The 24,749-nt window shown below is 38.1% G+C and overlaps 1 protein-coding gene and 1 long non-coding RNA gene across 3 annotated transcripts in view; one reads left to right on the top strand and one right to left on the bottom strand.

Moving 5' to 3' along the window:
* The window catches only part of LOC100880605 (uncharacterized), a 386,346-nt gene that overhangs the window by 120,480 nt on the left and 241,117 nt on the right, over positions 1 to 24,749 (bottom strand). The gene's annotated exons all lie outside the window — the stretch shown is intronic.
* LOC143264780 (uncharacterized) lies at positions 21,091 to 23,711 on the top strand. The gene is made up of 3 exons (XR_013038709.1): positions 21,091 to 21,284; positions 21,352 to 21,582; positions 22,422 to 23,711. It is a non-coding gene; the product is annotated as an uncharacterized LOC143264780 (long non-coding RNA).

Raw genomic sequence — 24,749 nt, forward strand, 5'->3', positions numbered from 1 at the left:
ATCGTTACCCGTTAATTATTAATTACCTGTCCCCGGCTTATCGGTGCATCTGGAAGATGGTCTTTTAGTTGGATGCTATTAAACAGCCCATCGGTCGTCCCATGGAAATTCAAAGGGAAACACTTGTTTCATTATGCATCGGGTAAGAGAAATAGGGTATTGGATGTAAAATGTGGAGAATAGAGAGTTTGGTATTTTTATAGGTTCATTTTGTTGTAATTTTGGAGGTAATTAGGGTTCTTTTTGTTAGGGGTTGTTAGGGGTTGTTAAGGATTAGTAGGATTGTAGGGTGTTTGTGGTACCAGGTAGGGTAATACTCAAATACCTGGATTTTTGAATTAGATATTCATGAACTAGCACATCCCTAGATCTCCAAATACCTGTATCTAAGAGTTCACTGTGTTCTAAACGTCTTAGGTCCTTACATTCCTAGCTTTTCAAATTTCAAGGTCTACAAATGTCTACATCTCCAAATTCTTAGGCCTCCAGATCACTATATCCTTGAATATCCAAATTTCCAAATCATTGGATCTTCAAATCCTTGAGTCTCCAAATCTCCAAACCTCCAAACTCCACATTCTCAAATCCTCAAATCCATATACTCCCAAATCTTCAAATTCTGAAATCTCTAAATCCTTGAAAACCTATATCCTTGCTCCAAACTCTACATTCTCAAATCCTCAAATCTTCAGATTGGGAAATCTCTGAATCCTTGCAAACCTAGGTTCCTTGGAATCCCCAAATACTTGACACCCCAAATCCCCATATCTCCAAATCCCACATTCTCAAATTCTCAAGTCTTCACATTCCAAAATCTCTAAATCCTTGGAAACCTCTAAATGCTTGGAATCCCCAAATGCTTGAAACTCCAAATCCCCACATCTCCAAAGCCCCCACTCTCAAATCCTCAAGTCATCAAATTCCAAAATCTCTAAATCCATGCAAACTCATATCCTTGAGATCTCCAAATACTTGAAACCCCAAATCCCCATATCTCCAAACTCTAAACTCCCAAATCCTAAACTTCCAAATCCCAAACTCCCAAACTCTAAACCCTAAAAATCCCCAAATTTAAAGACCTGCCCCCTCATTTCCATCTCCTATCTCTTCCAATACCCAAAAATCTCAAACTGAACCAGTGAAAAACCTCGATTACTAAATATTTCCTAGCGAATCCAGATTTGCCCCTGACTGTACAGCGCCCTTTCGTACGATCTCCAGGAAACACGTTCCCTAATTAAGGAGGGAAACGTTCTAGCCACGTTTAACGATAATTCAACGTGCACGCAACTCGAGTGTCTGTTCGTTGTCGTTCACTCGAAGGGGCAGGAGTCGAAAAAAAGGGATTGAAGTACTTATATTCGTGCACGTAAGGATGGAGGAGCATTAGGAGTCAGAAAAAGGAGCGGTGAGCCGCTATAGATTCCTTCCGAGGTAAAGAAACACTTGAGACGTCTTGAAACAGCGACGTCGCTATTGAGCTTGAAGAACACCAGGCGCCTCCTCGCCCTTCGCCATTATGCGGTGTGACCTCTTGACCACCCACGTAGGTGTCTTTTGGATCACGCTTGAATTTTCAACGTGACGTAACAAAATATCATTTCTTTCGGTTGGAACTTTAATACTGTTGGGATTGGTCGTAGGGTGTTCTGGGAATGTGTGACCTCGGGAGATGGACAATGGTGAATTTATGGGACTTTTGGGTGTTGGTGAAAGTTTGAATATTAGGGATTTTTGAGATTGGAATTTTGGAATTTGGGGGCATGGAATTTGGATTTCTTGGAATTTGGGGGCTTGGAATTAGGGATTTTTGGAATTTGGAATTTTGGAAGTGGGGACTTGGAATTTGGGAGCTTGGAATTTGGAATTTTTGGAATTTGGGAGCTTGGAATTTGAGGGCTTGGAATTTGGGATTTTTGGAATTTGGGGGCTTGGAATTTGGAATTTTGGAATTTGGGAGCTTGGAATTTGGAACTTTTGGAATTTGGGGGCTTGGAATTAGGGTGCTTGGAATTTGGGATTTTTGGAATTTGGAATTTTGGAATTTGGGAGCTTGGAATTTGGGAGCTTGGAATTTGGAATTTTTGGAATTTGGGGGCTTGGAATTTGGGTGCTTGGAATTTGGATTTTTGGAATTTGGAATTTTGGAATTTGGGGGCTTGGAATTTGGAATTTTTGAATTTGGGACCTTGGAATTTGGAATTTTTGGAATTTGGGGGCTTGGAATTAGGGTGCTTGGAATTTGGGATTTTTGGAATTTGGAATTTTGGAATTTGGAGGCTTGGAATTTGGAATTTTGGAATTTGAGAGCTTGGAATTTGGAATTTTTTGAATTGGAGGGCTTGAAATTTGAGGGCTTGGAATTTGGGGCTTAAAATTTGTAATTTTTAGAATTTGGAATCGTTGAATTCAAATCCTTTAATCTTGACTTGCAACATTAAAATTCTTCAAACTTGCAATTTTACAACTACGAACCTTCAAATTTAAAATTCTCAAATTCAAAACTATAAAACTCCAAACACCCAAAAACTCAAGAACCCCAATATTTGTTAATTAAAAATCAATTCGATTTCAACGTACATACAGAATGAAAAGCAGTATTGCAGAGGAGTGTACACTCGTTACGCAGATTGTCGTTGCGTAGCGGCGCCTATTAATTGCGAAGAAACGCGACGCGTAAATCGCGTCTCAGCGCGAACACAATACGATCGTACGTTCAATCTGTTCCAATTAGTTGCGAGGTTTGTTCATTACGTTCGACGATTATTCGGCCGGATAAAGGCGAGACACTGACTTACGTTCCATTTAACGAAGGTCAATGCGGAGCCAGTCGAGCTTCAATTCTTTATGGTGGGCATTTACTACGTACTCGGATATGCTGAATCGAATTCTTGTTTTCCTTCGTTGCGGACCCGCTTCGCAAATTATTCGATGTACGTTCTACCCTTTTCCGACGTTCTATGACTTGAAAATTATGGGGGTTCGTAATTTAGGGATGTGAAGATTTGGGAATTGCAAAATTTAGAGATTTGTATAGTTAAGGTTAATTTGAGTATGTGGATTTTAAGGATAAGGATAGTTGAGATTAATTTAAGTATATGGATAGTTGGGATTAATTTAAGTACATGTATAATTGAGGTTAATTTAAGTATATGTGTAGTTGAGATTAAGTTAAGTACATGTATAGTTGAGATTAAGTTAAGTACATGTATAGTTGAGATTAATTTAAGTACATGTATAATTGAGATTAACTTAAGTACATGGATAGTTGAGATTAATTTAAGTACATGTATAGTTGAGATCAATTTAAGTACATGTATAGTTGAGATTAAGTAAGGTACATGTATAGTTGAAATTAATTTGAGTACATGTATAGTTGAGATTAATATAAGTATATGTATAGTTGAGATTAACTTAAGTACATAGATAGTTGGGATTAATTTAAGTACATGTATAATTGAGATTAATATAAGTATATGTATAGTTGAGATTCACTTAAGTATATGAATTTTAAGTATATGTATAGTTGAGATTAAGTAAGGCACATGTATAGTTGAAATTAATTTGAGTACATGTATAGTTGAGATTCACTTAAGTATAAGAACTTTAAGTATATGTATAGTTGAGATTCACTTAAGTATATGAACTTTAAGTATATGTATAATTAAGATTAAGTAAGGTACACGTATAGTTGAAATTAATTTAAGTACATGTATAGTTGAAATTAATTTAAGTATATGTATAGTTGAGATTAACTTAAGTACATGTATAGTTGAAATTAATTTAAGTACATGTATAGTTGAGATTAATTTAAGTATATGTATAGTTGAGATAAAGTTAAGTACACGTATAGTTGAGATTAATTTAAGTACATGTATAGTTGAGATTCACTTAAGTATATGAATTTTAAATATATGTATAGTCGAAATTAATTTAAGTATATGGATTTTGCAGGACAGATTGAAGATCTAGATGTTTTGATATTCAACGACATTTGCATGTAAAAATCTCAAAATGGAAACGACAAAAAGGAAGAAATGATTTATAGCACTCATGTTCCACCATAATAGTAGGTAAATGGAACGAAAGGCAAAGTATCAGTCTTGAGTTATTTCTTTCCTTTCGCATCCAGCAAATTTTTGATCAAATAGCACGTTTCATCAAAATAATCGTCTATCGCACGCTCCGTAAAATTATCCGGCGGTACATTTCGATCGGACGAGGGCAACTCTATACTTAAAATCGAACAGCGTATTAGTGGTCTCGTATGAAAGGCGAATCAGGGAACGATACAGGGCGATTTCCACTTGTTTCAATGAAACATTTCGAGCTAATTGAAGGCTTTAGAAGCGGTTGGTTTCAGGCAATGGTCGTTCTTCACGTAGGGAAACACTCGAGCACCGAGAAATACGGAGATCAAACGGAATATAGAAGATGGATCGAATCATTTCACCGACCGAAATTACATTCTGCGACGCCGGAATGTTTGTCGGAACTTCATCGACCAAACAAGTACACTACGGTCACCGGACAACTTTTCGACGTTACACAATTCGGAAGGGAGGATTTCTGAACGCGATCGATCGTTTCGACTTCGCTAATTATTTCTATCAAGGGAAACCCGCCTTCGAACAACTTCTACTTTGTATACCGTGGCAAAATTCGGATTCTGTGTACTCCATCGATCCGAATCGAACTTCCAATCGTTGCTAAACTCTGTGGTCAACGCAAATATCTACAAACCATTCTTCTATTATGAGCTGATATTTTTTCAATTAAAAAATCTGGATAGTTTGGAAATTTTTTAATTTGATATCTAAAAATTAGATAGGCGAAACAACTGAAGATTTGAAAATTGATTTAATGATTTAGATACTTGAGGATCACGTTTGACAAATTTCAACCCTTAACGCTCCATGTGTGCCTCTCAGCCACCACCGATGTGAGACATTACATTTCTCAATTATAATTAATATAAATAATGTGATCAGAATTATATTACTAACATGAATAAAGATTGTTCAGAATGACTTTAATATTATTATTTACATGTCATTGTAACATTTAAGACCTGACACCTAAAAACTTGCAAGTCTAAGTTCTATAATAATTAAGTTCTATATAAACTCAACGTTATATAAATTCACTCATAAAGACTCTTTATATAAACGACAAATATAGAGACACTTCATATGAGTCCACATATGAAGACACGTTGTATACATTCATATAAGGACTCGTCACATAAACAACAAATATAGAGACACATCACATGAGTCCACATATCAAGAAACATTATATAAATTCACTCATAAAGACTCTTCATATAAACGTCAAATATAGAGACACTTCATATGAGTCCACATATGAAGACACGTTATATACATTCACACATAAAGACTCGTCACATGAGTCCACATATCAAGAAACATTATATTAATTCACTCATAAGGACTCTTCATATAAACGACAAATGTAGAGACACTTCATATGAGTCCACATATGAAGACACGTTATATACATTCACACATAAGGACTCGTCACATAAGCAACAAATATAGAGACACATCACATGAGTTCACATATCAAGAAATGTTATATAAATTCACTCATAAAGACTCTATAGAAACGACAAATATAGGGACAGTTCATATGAGTCCACATATGAAGACACGTTATATACATTCACACATAAGGACTCGTCACATGAACAACAAATATAGAGACACATCACATGAGTCCACATATCAAGAAACATTATATAAATTCACTCATAAAGACTCTTCATATAAACGACAAATATAGAGAAACTTCATATGAGTCCACATATGAAGACACGTTATATACATTGACACATAAGGACTCGTCACATAAACAACAAATATAGAGACACATCACATGAGTCCACATATCAAGAAACATTATATAAATTCACTCATAAAGACTCTTCATATAAACGACAAATATAGAGAAACTTCATATGAGTCCACATATGAAGACACGTTATATACATTGACACATAAGGACTCGTCACATAAACAACAAATATAGAGACACATCACATGAGTCCACATATCAAGAAACATTATATAAATTCACTCATGAAGACTCTTCATATAAACGACAAATATAGAGACACTTCATATGAGTCCACACATGAAGTATGATGTCGATATAATTAAAAATTGAAATTAAATTTGAAAATCTTAAAAAATTTGTAGATTTATGACAGTTAATGGGTGTCTCAAGGTTTTGTGTGTCGATGAACAATGGTAAAACAGTGAGGGCGTCACGTGAAAACGTTCCCATAGTTCCCGAAAGCAACGAGCGACCCAGGATCACTCTCGAAATTCGATTAACCGCGAGAAGCATGACAACCGAGCGATAACAAGATGATAACGAGGGAATACACCGGTAATTACCGGAATGATAACGACGAGAACGACAACAACAACAACAACAATAATAACAAGCGACGACGAAGAGAAGGCGAACGAGGACAACAGGGAACGACGCTGTGAGACGGGACGTTTGGGGGATGAAGTGGAAGTGGAAGAGGAGAGGACGATCAGCTGCGATAGGGATAATTAACGATCGCAATTGCACGAAAATGAGGACAGGGCGAGTGCGACGACGACGATAACGAGCGGTCCAGCGATCTTATTAGCGATAAGCGACGATAACGAGGACGCCTCGTTCCATACAATAACGACGCCGTTCCGATGCTTGTAGTGGACGAAAAGAATACCCGGTGAAGAAGTCGCGAGGGTGAGTCCACTGCCCATCTACCGCCATGATTATTATGCCGGATTCTCTGCGAAATGTTCAATGGCTAACCTGATATCCGACGAATCAAAGCTCATGGAAAACGAATCCAAATTTAGTTCATTCTTAGCAAGATTTTAGCTGATTTATTCGGAATAGTAGAATTCATTTTTAGGAAGACTTGATATCCTCAGTTGTCACAGAGATAGTTGATGTAAATTTAATATCCAGCTGTTTAACTTCACTCTTAGAGACCTTACATCTGAAGGCTTCGAATAATCATCACAAGTTACGATCATAATTTCCTGAATTATTTTTGCTTAAACTTCAAACTTGATATAATTTATTCGGATATAACCTCATTTACCTTTTTGAAGGATGATCAGATTAGACAAAGAAATAATTTAATGCTTGTTCTTTTACGTAATAAAAATATATATATGTATCCTTATATGTAAGCCTTGGTTAATGAATTGTTCTTAAAGAACCTACTAAACGTCAGCATATAAATGACACATATGAAGACACGTCATAAAAATGACACATATGATGACGCGTTATATAAACGACACATATGAAGGCATATCACATAAAGGATATATAAAGACACGTTATATAAATTCAGATATAAATACTCTTCATAGAAATGACAAATATAGAGACACATGTGAGTCCACATATGAAGACATGTTATATAAATTCACACATAAAGACTCGTCATATAAACAACAAATATAGACATCATATGAGTCCACACATGAAAACTCTATATGAACGACAAATATAGAGATACTTCATGTGAGTCCACATATAAAGACACGTTACATAAATTCACACATAAAGACTCTTCATAGAAACAATAAATATAGACATCGTATGAGTCCACATATGAAGACACGCTATATAAATTCACTGATGAAGACTCTTCATATAAATAACAAATATGGAGACACGTCACATGAGTCCACATATCAAGAAACATTATATAAATTCATTCATAAAGACTCTTCATATAAGCGACAAATATGGAGACACATCATATGAGTCCACACACGAAGACACGTTATTATACAACGCTACTTAGCAGCGTTCGAAAAGATTCCGAGGGAAGACACTCGTTCGGCACCTCGCATCAAAGTGAGCAATGGAAAAGTGAATCGGTGCTTTTCAACGACTGTTTCCGGCCCGTCGAAGGCAAACACGTCGAAAAACGCCCGAAGAACAGCGAATCAACGAAAAACTCGCGGTTCATCGAACAAAGGAGCAGTGAATGTATCGCGAGTAGGGGGCTGCTGCTCTTTCCACGAAGTGAACATCTAAATCAGAGGACGTCGCGCAACGACGCATCCACTCGCAACAAAATCATCCGCGGGAACAGTGTACACTCGGCTGCAACGTAGCCATCCTTTTGGATAATCACACGTATGTGAACTTGAAAGTTTCAGAACTAACACGTTTTCAATTTGGTACATTTCAAAGTTTGATTAGAAAGTTTGAAGAATTGGAAGTTCGAATGGAACAATTGAAGAATTGAAGAACTGAAGAACTGACAAAAATTGTAGAATTTAAAAATTGAAGAATTAAAGAATTGAAAAATTGAAAAATTGAAAAATTGAAAAATTGATGAATTGAAAGTTCAAAGAATTTAAGAATTTAAGAATTAAATAAACGAAGAATTGAAAGTTCAAAGAATCGAAGAATTGAAGAACTGAAACTTCAAAGAATCAAAGAATCAAAGAATTGAAGAATTGAAAAATTGAAAAATTGAAAAATTGAAAAATTGAAAAATTGAAAAATTGAAAAATTGAAAAATTGAAAAATTGAAAAATTGAAAAATTGAAAAATTGAAAAATTGAAAAATTGAAAAATTGAAAAATTGAAAAATTGAAAAATTGAAAAATTGAAAAATTGAAAAACTGAAAAATAAAAGAATGAACGAACGGAAGAATTAAAGAATTTGAAATTCATTAATTCGCGTCTCTGTTCACACGCGGGTTGTCTCTCACGATTCCTCGAAAAGAAGATCCTAAAGAGTGTGCACCTTTTCATTTCGAGCGTTCTCGTAGGCATCATGTATCCCCTATAATAGACGTGCAAGGAACTCCTTGCTCCGGTCCCTCTTCCATCGACGATGCATCTAATTACTATAATCGTCGTCGCTAATAATTAGATTATTTTCAATGTCTTCGAGCGGTGTTCCTCTCTGGTCATTATACTCCGTCTCAAGTTATCATTATGTCTGTTTCGGACGATTCCTTTTGGACCCAGACCCATGCGCCTCCTTCTCTCCTTTTTCACCGCCCACTTTCGTCCGGTCCAACCGCTCGACAGTTTTCGTACGGTACTTTGTTATGTATCCTTTCCCTTCGGGGTTATTCCATTAGGCGTTTCGGTGTCTCGATAACTGTTGTTCTATTCGGGTACATTGGTAATTTTAAGGAAAAGGTTTGATGTATAATACTTGTTCTTTTGTTAATCCGTTAGTCGTACGAGGTGTACTGTACACTTGTAAATTGGATGCTGTTAGATACTTGGGACTCTCTCGAACTTTTTGTATCTCCATCCATATATTCTTATAAGACTATACTGTATTTCTGTGTACATATTTCCAAACACATCGCTGTATTTCAAATTTGTTACATAAATTTTTCACATTCTTATATTCCAAAATTTTTACCGAAAACCCTGGATCCCAAAATCCTACAACCCTCAATCTCCACATCGTCAGAATCCTACATCTCCAAGTCTCAAATAATCTATGCTTGCACCTATGCTATTTCTGAAGTGTTAAAACAGCTTCCTTTAAAATTATCTCAGAATCATCAACTCCATCATCGCGATCGTCAACGTCCACGACTCTATCCCCTTTATCGGCAACATCATTTAACGTCGTCATTCCGCATCTCGGGAAGATTTACGTGTAAATTTTCAGTAGCATAACCCGACGGATTTCATGAAACAGCAAAAAGGCCGTTGCTTTAATGCAGTACTCCAACAGCCGTGAACTACCTTTCGCTTCTGTTCCAACGATCGTGCGTTTCGCAGACAAATCGCAGTAAAGATTATATTCTAAAATGGCGGGGTCCGTTTCACGGCGCAGAGGGCACAGCGTGTTCGCCGGCAGAGGAACGTTTATTACTGAAAACAAATCTTCTCGCAGGGGTGAGAACGTCCGAGCAACGAAGGCGCTATTCCAAGATAGTAATGTTTTATTTTATTGTCGTTGGCCAGTTGCTCAGGAATGTCCGGACGATACCCCGTGGAGCGTTCGTTGCGAAACACCCAGGGACACGGGGAGAAGCTGAACGAAGAACTCTTTGCCATCATTATGGACATTCCCTCGAAACGTTTACGTACCAAGTATTTCGCACACTGCCAACCGTGGAACAAAGGGCCGAAAAGGGACGCGAGGAAGCTTGTTCAACAGGGATTATTGTACACCTGTCCTAAAAGCTGAGTTTCGACGAAAACTCGCGACTGTATCGAATTATTGATGTCTTGGTTTTTGATAAAGTGCAATTGTTATACAGGCGGGATCTGGGAAAATATCACCTTGGGATAAAATAACACATGTTGTTTATTCATTGACATAATTTGAAATTTGTAACTTTTGGATACGATTGGAGAAATTAGGAATTGAAGAGTGTGATGGTTTGGGAATTATAGAATTTCTAAATGTAGGCATGTGGGGAAGTGTTCTAATGTATGAGGATTTAAGAATTTAGAAATTTGGGATTGTTAAGACTTGAGGATCTAACTCGAGAGTCTACTCTTGAGGATCATGAGATGTCACTGTGTTACATTTTTGAAACTGTAGGACACAAAAATTTAGATGTTCAGCAGTTAGAAATTTAGATATTCATACATCCCTATATTTACATGTCTCTCTATCCACATACGTTTAACAAATACTAAAAATTTGGACATTCAAAAAGATGAACTCAAATTTCCCACTCGTAACTTCTTAAAAACCGCACCATCAATTTTCGCCAACTTTCCTAAACAAACCATAAACCAAAAGACCCAGAAAAATAGTCCGATGTTCCAGAATTTCAGAGACAGTATCTCGGAAGAGTAGAATCCCATGGAGCGTCACACACGCGCAGGAGAACATAGTCACACGCACGCACACACGAGAACACGGTACATTAGCCTCACGATACGGGCGTACATTGGAACACACTCAGGCCCTTAATACGTATTTAATTAAGTATGGCCAGCGGCTGGTGGGACACGGGCGGGGTTTATGGTGGATATCAGTACGGGCCACCATAATTCTTGCGCCTCCGCCAGCATCACCGGTACCAGCGCCACTTATGTACGCGTACCTACCGCGATGGAATTTCATCCTGCCGGTTACGACATAAATCTCTGACGCATTAACGCCCTTTGCATCCCTCCTTGCATCGCCACCCTCTGCACTCGGTGTGGCGGCTCCTTAATACGGTCACTCGCGACCCCGCTAAAGCTGCTTATCGATGTCGTTTAACCGCGTTTCGATCCTACTTTCCTTTTTTTTCTCTGTATTTTTGCTCGTTACTCCTACGGCCACTTAACCTCTGACCCGGAAAACGAACATCCGTCGCGATGATAAATCGCTGGATTTGGGCCGTGTCGGTTGATAGCAGGCCCTACGCTCTCGACGATCGTTACCGAGATTCCCGTTTTGCATCGGGAATTCTTCGGTGACATACGGGATTTATTTTTGGCGCGAGTAACGGTTGCTTGTCTTGCGCTGGCTTTGACCGCTCGATAAATAGCCGCGCACGGGGATTAAACGGCTATTTATCTGTCCGGTGCGCGATGTCGTGAATTATTGCTGCTCGAGTCGCTTTTAGTTGTTTTATGGATACGGAGGAAATTTGGAATTATCAAGATTTAATAACAAGAAGACTTCGTTTGAGAATGTATCAATGCCTTATAAGAATGAAATATTTAATTTTGAAAATTAAAAACCTTGAATGATATACTTAAACTTCAAAATGTACCTAGAACAACAAAATATTAAAATAATAAAATACTTAAAAATGATAATCTACCAAAAACCTCAAAAAAATAAAATATTTAAACGACTTCGCATATTATTTCATTTCACCTATGTACAATAAAATTCCATAAACCTTGAAATAAATTTAACAGCGTTTACAAATGATATAAAAATCAGTTTCATCGATCGAAAAGCTTAATTAACTATAACAGAGAAACAAGCTTATTAGTACGTTTCCGGTCGTCGAGGCGATAACTTATCACCGATAAGATACGTCCAATAATCCCCGTATCAAAAGCGGCTCAAAACGCGTTAATTTAATCGAAGATCGATTAATCTTGACGTTGGCGCAAATTAAATGTCGAAATTACTTTGTTGCAAAAAATCATTACCCCGCGTAAATCAGCGTGCGTCGGCCGAAGTCGTAATTTGTTGTCTAGAAAATTGATTTTCAACGGTGAAGAAAATATTCGAGATGGAATAGGAAGGAAGAAGATGGCCGCGGAACTTGAAGATAAAGTGTAAAACTCTTATTTGTGTTCGAAGTTTGACTTCGCGTGCGCACCGGCCGATACAGGCTTCGACCCCTGACGGCCCCCATAAATATCCTACGGTGGCAGCTTGTTACTCCCTGCACCATACGAACTTCAAACGAACCACAACGTTCAATATCCCTCGACTACTTAACCGACCACGTACAATTGTCAAATCCATCAGTTACTCTTCACGCTGATCTGTGATTACGCATCTTGTATTCAAACGTTCCCCACATATTCAAGTATCAGTGATTCAACCATCAGGTCGCAATTTTACATAAAGCTTTCATTTTGCGACAAATAACTATGTGTAAATTCGAAAGCATTAACCAACTTCTTCTTCGAGCGTGACTGCTGGAAGTAAAAGGTTAATTACTTTTCCATTATCTCGACCCAACTCGAGTGAACTAACTTGTATTCTATTAACCTTCAAATAGCGGAGCTGGGGCAATCGTGAGCCGAGCTTATGAAACGGTTCGATTAAAATTTGGTGCTCGAATCTCTTAGGCTTTCTAGACTTATAGTTCGACACAAAAGTATCTCAGGTACTTTTCTTTTCTTAGGCACTCTTCAATTTTTCGTAGTTTTGATGTCTAATTTATTTGACGTCCCTGTGAAACATTTGCAAATGTTCATACTAATTCGAACTCGTTTGGAACACACCGGTGAACTATTTGTAACTGAAATCTTTACATACTAGTCAAGATACTAGAAATCACTCATACTAGATTATATACAAAATCCAAACCTATCTATTTGTCACCCACGCAAGACACCCCTCTTTTAATTCTGAACTTGTGAATCGATCCCAAACACGGTGCCTAACTCCCGACCACCGATGTAACTAACTTCAGTCCCGAATCTAGTAAAAACGAATCGTGGTAACAAAGGTGATGTTTAATAAGAAAACATTTAACCCGCAATCGGTCCGCAGTGCGCAATGTACCGCGAAATTAGGAGCTCGCGTCTATCGGTCAAGGTAAATGCGGCGCGCATTAGACGGGCTGCGAGTTGGCTGGGGCGTAGGGTAAGGGAGGTGGTAAGGGTGAAAGCGAGGCGGGCGACGCGAAACGAGAGGCGAGGGGGTGGTAGGAGCCTAATTGGTCGAAATTAGCAAGTTTAGTCATTAGTGGAGTTTCCGGCGGTGGCGGTGGGTCCACTTGACTCCACTTCCTGGGAAAGGAAGGACGGAAGGAAGGTGTGTACACCTACCGTGGGTTACGCGGTGCCTGCATACGCTTCTGTACGTGTACCTTCTCCGCTATGTACGTGGATGTGTACACACACGAGCCGGCTAACACGTACGTGTGTGTGTATAGGTGACACGAGGAAGTTTGCACGCGCGCTGCCGAAGCGGCGAGCGAACGAGCGAGCACGAGCCAGGATACGTCACGAAGCACTTCGTGACCGCAAATAACTGTTTCCATTGGAATCCTGCGGTTTTACACCTTACCGCCGCCGCGATATCAACGCCTTCACGCGTCCTATGTATTTAAACCGTAATACCGCAGTTTCGCCTACACTGGGTCACATGTGACACCCTTTTTATTTTCGGGGACGATGCTCGACTCTGATATTTTATCGGACCTTGCGCTAATTACCTGCATTTTTACCTACTTTAGTTACTATTAGCTACAGTTATATTTCTAGTGCTTGAGTTTTTTTATTGCCACTCAGGGAAGCTTGATATCCCTCGTCTTTTCAAGGTGTAGTCATTTTCAACTTTAGGTATAGTCTTCACGGAGTTAGCGAATATTCGCTGTGAACTAGCTGCTGTTTTGTGATAAATTTTATTTTACAGACATACAGAGTCTTCATATCTTATAACATATGTAGACATTTACGTCACAGCATGGACACTTACGTTACAACATAGACAGTAACATAACTATTCATGTGTCAAACAAAAAATACTGAAATTTGTAATATGGCGCAATTTCTATTGTCAAAGGATCCAGAAACAGTCATTTTCAATATCAATCTTTACAGAGTCAGTACATATACTTTAAGAAAACCTATCAATTAATATGTGATCAGATATTTTCTTTAACTGAATCAGACCTACCCTATTTTTTAAGATAGACACGTTACAGTATAGACATTTACATTACAGCATGGACACTTACATAGACAGTAACATACATCATACAAATTTTTAATACGATCTGCTTTATTATTGAAAGAGTATGTTAGCAATAATTTACAGCCGAATATTCCGTACTAAGTTGATTAATATTTACATCCAAACAATTCGATCAACTTAGAGAGAAGGACTAATGCTCTGGTCGTATTTAGATTACGTTATCCCGGTCCAGTGGGTCAGAATGCAAACGAACGTGTCCCCGATTCCCCGTATTTACCGTAGAAACTCTTAACCAACTTTTGGACCGGTGCCCACATTGATGAGAACCTTTTACAATAACAGACAGTACCTTAACTACCTCTTCCACCCTACAAGCTGGATATGTTCAAAAAACTGCCACTAGCACAATGTCGACACGTTCGACATCTGCTATGTACACACTGTATTTCCTAAATAACGCAATAATCTTATTCTGTTAAACATTTATTCTATATTTTAATCAGTTTGATTAGGTTCTCATGAGACACAAGGTAGAAAAATAATTTTCTTTTTGTAACTGTAATTAAAAATTAATGCGAGCTTAGAGTCTTGTTGAGGAAGAATGTGGACAGTTGTAGCAAATGCAGATATGTTTTTTTTTTTTAATAAAAATATACTGGATACATTTGAGGGTAATTTTGTTGTAAATATACTAGGAAGGACGTACTAAGAATTGATCAATGTAACAGTGAATTAACTTGTTATTCCTGCTAGGGGGTTAGACAAAGGCTTCTAAATGCATACCTATGCTGTAACATGTGAGAACATACAATCTTCAAATTTAACCTTCCACCTTTGTATTTTACATCATGTACTAATCTCACGTACTAAACTCTTTATGCATTAATATTCTCCAATTGTCGACAAGCTTATCAACAATTACTAAAAAATACTATTGAATATTGCATGAGTGACAGCCTCGACAATCAGTATATTATTCTGACCAATTTTATTTACCATATGCCTGCAACCCCAAACGTGTAAAAACGATCAACCTATAAAAACCAGATTTTTCTAACAATTCTTGCAATCAGCTTCGAAACAACGAGGCAATTTTTCGCTTACCAGTCCCCGGCAGCATTTAGATCGATGTTTAATTCCCTCGTGACCCCATTGTCCGCGTAACACGCACCCCCTGCGAATCAACAATGCGTTCTCTGTTCGCGTGCGTTCTCTTTTTCGTGTACGCGTGTATGTACGTTTATTCGCCGTACGAAAACGACGGACGGGCAAACCGGCATCAGCTGCCGTACGAGCGCCCTTAATTATTCTATTAAACAGGCCGCGGACTTATTGTAACGCGTGTTTGCGCGCGCGTGTGCGCACACCGAGGAGGGGTTCAAGGGTGGTAGGGTAACTAGAGCCGTTGAATGGAGCCATAAATTTATTGTGCCGAAGAGGAGATCGCTAGGGGGCCAAGGAAAAGCTGTTTGACACGATTGTATGAGTTGCGGTACCGTGCATTCGAACGGAACGGTGAATTCGCCTGATGCTCTTTTTTTCTCGTTCCATTCTATAGTCTGGAGCAACAGTGTTGGTCAAAACTACCTAGTTTTACATAGAGTTTTACCTAGGTTGGAACGGTGAGTTAACTGATAGTTACAATCCCTCCGTCGCTCGTGGAATTTTAAGGAGACAGAAACAAAGAAACGATCGATGTAATCGCTGCTGAGAAATGAGTATACTGTGCTCCGTGGTAATGTAACGTATGATTGAGACGTATGTATCATGAGACGTGGAGACACTAATAGAGATGGTTAGGTGGAGTTTCTTTGTTGTTGTCGACGATTTGTTCCTTGGAACGTACACCGTTCGCGGTAACTGAGCGCGTCATAGTCCGTGCAGCGATCATTTAACGCGACCCTACTGTGTTACAGTCTCTTACGGTAAGAATAGTAGAAAATATTCTGAGATATAATTTTACAATTTTATACAAATAAAGTACGTATGCCATTTTGTAAACCAAAGTCTACTTAAGTACATTCTACATTTAGGGATGCTTGATGTTGCAGCTAATAATCATAACAATTGAGTCAAAAAATTAATTTTGATGAAAGTATAAGTTTATTACGAACTACGCGTCACGATAGGACAAAGTCAAATACCAAAAGTGGCCACAAAAGATCCCCAAAAATACGAGGAGCGTAATCAGTAAAAAAGTCCGCAAAATTCCATTCGAATGTCAAGTTGTCCAAATGATTTTCGCAATTGCGTGAGAGCGGCGTGATTCAGCGAGGACCAACGTTTTCGATAATCAGCAGCCACGTGTTGCATCGCGCGTTGACTCGCCATAATTAGTTCGGTGGAACCGTTAACGCTCGCTTGCAGGGCAGGCGTGCGCACCGCACAATAATTTATCGCGAACCGATGCCCGTTCCCGTGCAGCTCGGATATTATCCGTAGCTGGGAACGAGCGGAACACGACGGGAAGGGTGCATCTCGTTGTTCGAAACAGGTGTCGGAGAAAGAAGGATAACCGGATGGAAAACGAGGCACAGTCAGAACAAAGGAGAGGAGGAAGGTTCCATAGTTGCCCGGCGGGGGCCCGAGGCAATTACAAAATTGCAAAAATTAACCATAAAACCTGGCCGGTATTGCCGTCGCTCTACCATAAAGCTAGCCGCACGGTCAGCCAATCGACGCATATTTTTGGCGTTTACGACCAATCACGTGCCCGCTCGGAACGCGAGGTACTTCGCTGCCCTCTGCTCGGTATTACGGAAAGAAAATTGCACTGCGATTTCGTGGCGCCACTCGAAACGATGTTGTACGTGTCAGTCTTTGTTTTCTCGATGCGTTTTATTCTTCCTTTTTAATACGTTGCGAGGGGCTTGAGGTGAACGTGAGGTCTTGCAGGTTTTTGAAACTAGGAGATTGATTGGAGAGGGAGATTGATTACCATGTTCACGTGGATGTAATTGTCTAGTAGGTTATTTGGACGGTGCAGGTTTTAGGAAGTTTGGACACTTGAGAATTTGGAAAGTTGAGGTTTTATGAAGTGGGGTAGTTGTGGGGTTGAATATGTGGTTTTATAAGATTTGGGCACTTGAGAGGTTGGATGTTTGAGATTTGACAAAAATTGGGGACTTGAGAGTTTGAACATGTGGTTCTACAAGATTTGGGGACTTGAGAGGTCAAATATTTGAGGTTCTACAAAATTTGGGGAGGTCGAACATTTAAGAGAGGTTGAACATTTAAGGTTTTACGAAAGCTGGAAACTTGAGAAGCTGAACATGTGTGATTTTGCAAAACATGGGAACTTGAGAAACTGAACATGTGTGATTTTGCAAAACTTGGAAATTTGAGAAGCTGAACACCTGTGGTTTTGCAAAGCATGGTAACTTGAGAAGCTGAACATTTTAGATTTTACAAAGTATGGAAACTAGAGAAATTGAACATGTGTGATTTTGCAAAGCATGGTAACTTGAGAAGCTGAACATGTGTGGTTTTGCAAAGCATGGTAACTTGAGAAGCTGAACACGTGTGGTTTTGGAAAACTTGGAAACTTGAGAAGCTGAACACATGTGATTTTGCAAAGCATGGTAACTTGAGAAGCTGAACATTTTAGATTTTACAAAGTATGGAAACTTGAGAAGCTGAACATGTGTGATTTTGCAAAGCATGGTAACTTGAGAAGCTGAACACGTGTGGTTTTGCAAAACTTGGAAACTTGAGAAGCTGAACACCTGTGGTTTTGCAAAGATTGGAAACTTGAGAAGCTGAACATTTTAGATTTTACAAAGTATGAAAACTTGAGAAGCTAAACATTTGAGATTTTACAAAGCATAGAAACTTGAGAAGGTGAACACATGTGGTTTTGCAAAACTAGGAAACTTGAGAATTTCAAAATTGAAGACACCTAAAGACTTGAGCACATAAAAATTTGCAAATCTGGTTTACGAAAACTTACATCATTAATAATTCCATTCTGTTAAAAATCTGATACCAAACGAATAACCAAACCTACATTATGTCATCATCTAAATAACTACCTATATTATATCACCTCAATAAAACCCCAGTCAGAAGTTTGCAGAAAGTGCCAAAAAGTCTGAAAATCTCCACAATATATGGGTTCTGAAACTGTCCCGATAACCAAATATCCGAAAGCTGCAACGTAATAGAAACGGGCTAATGGTTACAACGAATTAGCCTTCAGATTACCCCTCCGATTCATCCCCCATAATTCCGTCGCAGCGTTTAAAACTTTACTGCAACCCCAATACCAATTACCATAGCATATTCATTTATCACGGATCGCAAGGGCAATTTGGAGCCCTCTCATCGAAGTCGCAGCGCTCGCGTTTAAAATCACGAAAGCCTGGCGTGTATCGGTGCAAGGAGCGGGCCTCTCCTTCGGAACGTAATAGGAGCCGTTCGTATTTCATCGAGGGCGGCGGGTGGTCTTTGGTCGCGGGAAATTTCGTCGAATTACGCAACGAAACGCGGCCCGGAAGCCAATAACCGAATCATAATCCCTTAGTTTTACACGGAAACGCGACGTTCGGGGACAGACGGTTTCCGGAGGGGGTTGGAAGGCCGCGTAGCGGGGAACTTTACTGCGCAAATTAAGGCGAAGTGGCAGTCAGTAATTTTATGTGCCCATCTCAGCCACTGATATTGAATTTCCTTAGTCGCTTAATCCGAATCCTCGAACGGGAACGGGTAGAATGTAAGGGTGGCGAGAGAGAGAGAATCGGAGGGAGGAAGGACCGCCGGTGGAGGGGGCGTAGGGGGTTGAAAGCCTTCGTAGCTGGCAACGAGGGTAGCGATCTCGCGAAATTGAAATCATTACTTTACTGGCGCACCGGCAAAATTGGCTACACACCTGCTGGATCCCGATGGAATTTCTAAAAAGACCGTCCCTAACGATCGTTCCTAATCAGCCGTCCATTTTTGACGAACTTTCACGATGGATGGCTTTGAGAGAATGTTTAGCTTTATTGGGGTGGAAAGTCTTTTATAGGTGGATCATTTTTTTACAATTCATTCAACAATATTTTCTTCGAGTCATTTGATCAGTTTCTATATGTATATTTATAACTGTATATAATTATTAGTTTAATATGTTATAACATCCCTTCATATTCATATACATATGTGACTGGAAGTCTTTTATGAGTGGATCATATTAATACAATTCATGAAACAATATTTTCTTCAATAAATGTACTTGAAGTAATTTGATCAGTTTGATCTAGATGTGCATTAATAACTACATATATTATAATTATTATTTTAATATGTTATAACGTCTCTTCACATATGTTCATATAACTGAAAGTCTTTTGTCAGTGGATCTTATTTAGACAATTCATGCATCAATTTTCTTCGATGAATACACTTGATGTCATTTGACCAGTTTGATCTACATGTACATTAATAACTATATATCTTAAAATTATTAATTTAATATGTGATAACATCCCTTCACATTCGTTCATGTAAATGATAAATTCATCTCACCCATTTTGACGATGTGGACATTTTGAATATGTAATCTGTAGATGGCAACTTACCTGAAACAGAAAAAAAGAACAATTAAGAACAATAAAATTACTGAAGATCTAAAATACAATATCACTGAAATATTGCTACAAAAATCATTTCATAAAATAATTTAAAAAATGAAGTTTTGAAACTTATTGTTCCTTCTGACAAAAAAGTATATTTAAACAAACTTCAAAAATATCTAATCACAAGAAAAATATATCTAAAGAATATAGAAGGTTGAAGGATGTTTAAAACGTTTTAAGAACACACTATATTAATGGAAAAATTGTAAAATCAGAATTGCAAAGTAGAAGCTGAAAGATCGTACAACTCATAGATCAGAATCGAAATGAAATCTCTCGTTATAGTTAGTCTAAAATCAGTAGAGTTTCAAGGTTGGACACGCTTAACGCACCGAGGAGCTGTGTGTTCACAGGTTTACGCTTTCTACCTTTTGAGCAAACACGAGGTATGGAGGTGGGAAATAGAACACCTAAACAACATGCATACAGTAAATTCTGTTTATACTGGCCTCCTGTACAGACTCGACTATCTAACCCAGTTTTTAGAACATCGAGAACGTATTCCCTTAGCAAAATCATTAAAAGCTTTTTCTGAAATCATTTAAGTTTCTTTCTCCCACATCGCCATTTTTTTAGGAGTGATTCATAGAAGTGGCGATATAAAATATATTAGGAGGTTCGCTAATATATTTTAGACAATCATATTCAAACAAAGTTTCAACTTTCAGTTTCAAAAAGGTCTGCCTATTGCAGTAATAAATATTTATTGAAGTGTCGAATGTTAGAGGTTAATTTCCACACCGAACGATTGACACCTGTGGCTACCCCTAAAAATAAGTTGTCCTCCCCCCAGTACTTGATAGCATAGAAAGAAAGCTTTCACGAAAGAGAAACCATAAAGCGAAGTGGGACAAAGGTTTTTCGTACCGGTACGACCTTCGGGTCGATTCGCAACAAAGAAAGCCGAGAATCTGGTGACAAAAGGTCGAGAGCGGGTACCGACGGCAATAAAACACCACAATTCGTCGTCGGATGCTTCGGTAATTTACAAACCTAATGACGGTGGTGCAAACTCGGAAAATCCGTCCATAAATTCGAATTTATAGCCGAAGAAGCCCGGAAACGTTGCACGCAAGGCCGACCACGTGCACAGTCAGAGAATGGACCTCGCAAAGAAATCGTGCAGCAAGAAACTAGGAGGGGTCGATTTTACCCGGCACCTTATTCAACTGCTGGCATGTGTCACTGCTATCAGTTTATCAGATGCTGAGGGCGATTGCGACAGCTGTTACCCGGAGGTATGGTAATTTTACGGGAAGAAAGCGGAACAGGGTGGAAGAGGAGAAACACAACACGGTGTAAGAGGGTTGGAGAAAGAGGAGAACGGTGGGAGGAGCAATATCTGTCAAACACATATTTTTTCAGATTTATCACGGTCTCGTTCGTGGACCAGACCCAATTTAATTTGTTCGCCGCAGCCCACGCCGAACAACCCCTCTTTCGAGCCGTGCGTGCTCTCGTTTACTCGTGATACAAAGCCGCTCGCTGAATTCGGATTATTCGATCGGGAAATAAATCTTAAATCTCGGCAAGGAATAGAAGCGTTTACTCATCGTCATTTAACTATTTGTTTGATTGATGCGGGGGTAGTAATGGGTAAGTACAATATTTTTTTGTATTATATTCAATCATATGTGTAGACACGGTATGCAAATATAGTACGCAACACTTGCAGTAACAAATGTAATAACAAAAATTGTATTACTTAAGTAGTTGCATTACTTGTATTAGAAATTTATGACTCAAGGTTTGCACCCCTTTATATGGAAGTCCTAAGTTTTAACCCTTTGCACTCGAAGGTAATTTGACTGCAAACTTTAAAACTTAGTTAAAAAGTTAAATGAATTCTTTTGAGGTTTTGTTATTTCTCTACTAATAATTTCAACTGTTTGTTTCACTATGTTTATACGTCACACGTGTCATATTATAGAATCGGTTAAAAAATGCTTATTTAAAATTATTGTATTAAATATGATGGTGACTGTGAGTCACCTCTCGAGTACATTTCTTAAAATTAGCATTGATTTTCATCAAGATAAAGAATAAATGTGTGAACTAATTTATGTTTGGTTAAAAAATGCTCATTAAATTAAATAAAATGGTGACTGAGAGTCACCTCTTGAGCGCAAAGGGTTAATAAATTCCTTCAACCCAAAGAAAAATACTTTCGCGTTGATAACCGTGGAAGTAAAAAAAGTCATAGGACAAGAAATCGAGATGACAGATTCTTACAAGTGACTTCTGTGAAACGCAGCCGAAACCAATTACCACAGTCCCCTGTTATAATAACCAGCGACATACTAATTGCATCCGCGTACAATGTACACGCTAATTGCAAATCCCCTCTAACGATGCTCGAGCGAATTCACGTGATCACCCCCCGGGCATAAAAAAAAGAGTCGTCATCCGAGTCGATGTTACCCTCGCTGTTGTAGGACGACGGAGTGAACAGGATCCTTAACGTGCCTTCATCGAATTAATTTGCCCAGCGACGACAAAGGACCGAAGTCCTTAAAGAGCGAGGACTTCCTCCCTTCTCTTTTGCCCGCAGCCACCCCTTCCTCTAACCAATGTTTCTCTTTTCCTGCATTCCACGCTCTCCCCTTTTCATTCCTTCACTCTTTCATCCCTCTTTTTTCTTTCTATGTCGAGCTTAATACAATTCTTTGCCCCTACTCTGTTACCTTTTCTAGTTATATACTGGGTGTGATTAGATGTCATCTGTTTCTATATTTGATCAAGGTCTATTAGATGGAAATTATGATGGGTTGCATTTTTTATTGTAGCTTGCTTATAAGTATATTAGTTTGTTATAGTTTGGAGGTACTTGCAATTTCATTTGTTTGTCAAGGGTTGATGAGTGTCTTGCACTTTGGAGAACGTGTATGTACGAGAGAGGGGATTTGATGTGAAGCTTCAGGTGTTTGAATCTTTGAAAATTTTTAATTTTTGCACTTTGGCAATCTCTTAATTTATGATCTGTACAATTTTGTTATTTCGTTATCATTAACTTTAAGACTTAGAAATTTTGAAATTTTACAAATCCAATTGTTTGAAATCAAAAAGTGGTCCAAAGTGTAAAATGTAAGAGATCCAAAGTACTAAAATCAGGTTCAAATCAAAATCATGTCTGACAAAATTAAACTAATGACGTCACAACCCCATTTGAAAAAATATATATTTTTCAAAATATACTTCACACGATACTTCATAAAAATTACACTTTCGACACACACAAAGAATTAATCAAGAAAGTGAATAAAAGAATAATATGTGAAATATGATAAGCATTAAAGTAAACGCAATTATTATTCACGTATGAATTAATCGATGAAGTTATGATATATAACGATACACCCTGTATATGCTCTTTTCAAATGTCTGTTTCTCCCTCCTTTCCTCTTCTCACATCTGCCACCGCGGGAATAATGAAACGAGAGTCGAACTCTTTTCAGTGGATGCAATCCGGCATGACGTTGCTCCTCGATCGCTCGTGGCTTTCAACGTTTGCAGCTTCTCGGCTTACTCGGCACACTTTTTTACTTGGAATGTGAATATTTAAACATCATCCGTTTAACCTTTTAGCTACGGTAAAGTTCTAACCTTTACTTTCGCGATACGATTCACCTGCGCTCAAAGACTTATATATATCAATAAATACAAATTTATATCTGAAACTGCCAAAATTGTGGATATGTTTCTTTCAAGAAATGTGGATGAATTTTTACGTGAAAACTTAAATTGTAGTTCTTTCATGTAATTAAAACTTGTAACTTCAATTGTCAAAATAAAATTGTTCAATTGTTAAAGTAGAATTTAAAAAGATTCTTGATATTACTGAACATGATATGATTGTATATGACATGACTGAATATGAACTTGATATTACATCCCCAATTTGTGAATTTCAAAAATTGTGAAACCTTGATATGTAGAACGTATGTAGAACATATGTAGTGAACTCTCGATTTGATGTAAAAGGACGAATTATTGTAATAATTTTTTTTTATAAATTGTTTAAATAATTAATAAAACTTGAGTCATTCGATAGATCTGACTGAAGGGAGTAAATTTTGTCTGGAAACTTTCTTTCAATCTCTAACAGACTGCGAGTAAAAAAATAAAATCTGTAGGGGTTGATCGAACATAACCTACAAACATCTGCCTCTAAAAATAATCTAAAAATAAATTAGATACTACAATAAATTACAATAAATTACATAGAATCAAATAAACAAGCCTCTACAATTATTGACCCCAATAAAAGTTCACGTAAAAATTAATTTTTACAATTTAAGAAAAGTTGAAGATCGAATATTTTGACGCACAGTTGACATTAAGCGTAAGGTTAAATAATTCGAAAAATAGGAAACGAAATGATTAAATAGGAGAAACGATGAAGAGAAAGGGAGTAGAATAAAGGAAGAGAAGGAAATTGAGGGGATAAGAGGAAAACGGGAATGCGTGCATATCGAGGGTGCATCCTGCGGTGTTCGTTTACGAAACAGGAAATAATAGCGCATTAGCAACGACAGCTGCGATATTATCCTGGATTGAAGTGTTATTCAAGAGTCCATGGAAAATTAGAGGGAGAAGTGGGGTTGGGGATACGTCTTGATGGGGTGGGAAAACTCGACGATGATTGCGTCGGTTCATTTCGGTGCGCACGAAGTCAATCGTGGTTATTTGTCATCGTTCCAGGGACTGCGATGACGTGTACGTTATTAGAGATAGATGCTTTTAATTAATGGGGAATAAAGTGG

Source organism: Megachile rotundata, chromosome 1 (assembly GCF_050947335.1).
Source record: "Megachile rotundata isolate GNS110a chromosome 1, iyMegRotu1, whole genome shotgun sequence".
In the NCBI taxonomy this organism is placed as follows: Eukaryota; Metazoa; Arthropoda; class Insecta; order Hymenoptera; family Megachilidae; genus Megachile; species Megachile rotundata.